Source organism: Echinops telfairi, unplaced genomic scaffold (genome assembly GCF_000313985.2).
Source record: "Echinops telfairi isolate 266 unplaced genomic scaffold, ASM31398v2 ScPeMD7_7463;HRSCAF=8501, whole genome shotgun sequence".
Classification (NCBI taxonomy): Eukaryota; Metazoa; Chordata; class Mammalia; order Afrosoricida; family Tenrecidae; genus Echinops; species Echinops telfairi.
In genome coordinates this window covers 4,639,790-4,641,780 of record NW_022111363.1, presented here as the reverse complement: position 1 = coordinate 4,641,780, position 1,991 = coordinate 4,639,790, and positions in this window count along the sequence as shown.

The window sequence follows — 1,991 nt, the reverse complement described above, 5'->3', positions numbered from 1 at the left end:
GACCCAAGCCATTGTATTTTCAATGGCCTCATATGCATGTGAAAGTTGGACATTGAATAAGGAAGACCAAAGGAGAAATGATGCCTTTGAATTGTGGTGGTGCTGGCGAAGAATATTGAAAGTACCATGGACAGCCAGAAGAACAAATAAATCTGTCTTGGAAGAAATCCAGCCAGATGCTCCTTAGAGGCAAGGATGGCTAGAGTTTGTCTCGTACCTTTTGGACATGTGATTAGGAGAGACCAGTCCCTGGGAAAGGGCATCATGCTTGTTAGAGTGGAGGGGCAGCAAAAAAAGGAGGAAGACTCTGGAACAGATGAATTGATACAGGGGCTCAAGCATAAGAACAATTCTGAGGCTCGCTCAGGACTGGGCCATGCTTTGTTTGCTTCTAGATAGGGTCTCTGTGCGTTGGGACCGACTTGACATCTAACAGCAATAACTACCATCCTGGATGGTGCTGGGAAATCCAAGCCTCATCCCCAGGCGTGATTCGTTACATAAAATAATATTGATTAGCTTCGATCTTGCTTCAGACTGATGGAAAAACCAGCTGTCTGAGCTAGCTGATCTTTGCGCGGCCCTTTTGGCATCCATCCCGTGGCAAGCTGCTTGAAGCTAAGCTCTTCGCTTGAAGCTGAAAATGCTGACCCATCTGAGAGCCCCGCTCTGAGAGCATGCTGACGGCAGTGCTGTCTGCTCTTCTTCTACTCGCTTCCGGCCTCACACATCGTTTCTTCCTTTGGAGAGGTTGATCTTCTAGTCTCTGCGGGGCTGAATTCCCATCAACCTGTTGCCAAGCTTCATTGATTTAGGAAAATGTCCACTTGAGTTTGGCTTAAATTTTAGAGTAGCCCTGACCTCAAAATGGTTTTTTCCCGGTGGCACAGAAAGCATCCCGCCACACACACCTGCTTTTTTGGGAAGGTGCTCTTTCTAGACTAAAGTAAGCGTGTGACTGAGAGATGTCTGCGGCCATGCACAGGTCCCAGAGGAGTGTTTAAATACGTTTGGAACAGACCCATCGTGTATGAATTGGAATAATACAATTTGACTTACCCTCAGATGTTCTACAGGGTGATTTTCCGTTGATGGACACTGGGGTGGTTTCTACCTTTTTTGGCTCTTGTGCTACAGTGAACATCAGTGTGCAGGTTTCTGTGCGAGCTCCTGTTTTTAAGTCTTTAGAGTATAGACATAGAAGTGGAATTATTGGGTCATATGGTCGTGTTTCTTACTAGGACTGTATAGCCCATAATAGCCTCGGCTTAACCCTCTCACTGGCCTCAATGGTCCCCAAATTCCTCTCTGCCAGAACCCTGCCAACAAAATTTCTTGGACATGTTTTCCTAAATAGACAGAATCCTCAAACCAAATCAGAATATCTCTTGAACTTGGGACCTGATAAGACATCTGAGACCAGTTGTCAGAGATTCTAAGCTGGTTATTCAAATGGGGAAACAAACATGTGGCCATTTTCTGACTCCCCTAAACGTCCAGTGACTTTAGCTGCTCAAGAATTCCTTTGGCTTGAAAACAAGATCCTAAGGGACCCTGGGGGCCACTGCCTTCCTGGAAGAATCCTGACATATACTAAGCCCACATACTAGCTTAGGACTACACTAGATCAATTCTGACTCACAGAGACCCAGTAGGTCAGGATAGAACTGTCCCTGTGGGTTTTCAAGGCAGTTTCTACCTTGAAATCTTTTTTTAAATAAATCACTTTATTGGGTGCTCTTACAGCTCTTATAACAATCCATACATCAATTATATCAAGCACATTTGTACATATGTTGCCATCATCATTTTCAAAACATTTTCTTTCTATTTGAGCCCTTGGTGTCAGCTATCAGCTCCTCTTCCTGCCCCCCCCTCCCCACCACTCATGAACCCTTGAAAAATTATAAATTATGATTGCTTTCATATCTCACACCCTCCGCTGTCTCCCGTCCCTCACATTGCTGTTGTTCGTCCCTCCGGAAGGGGGG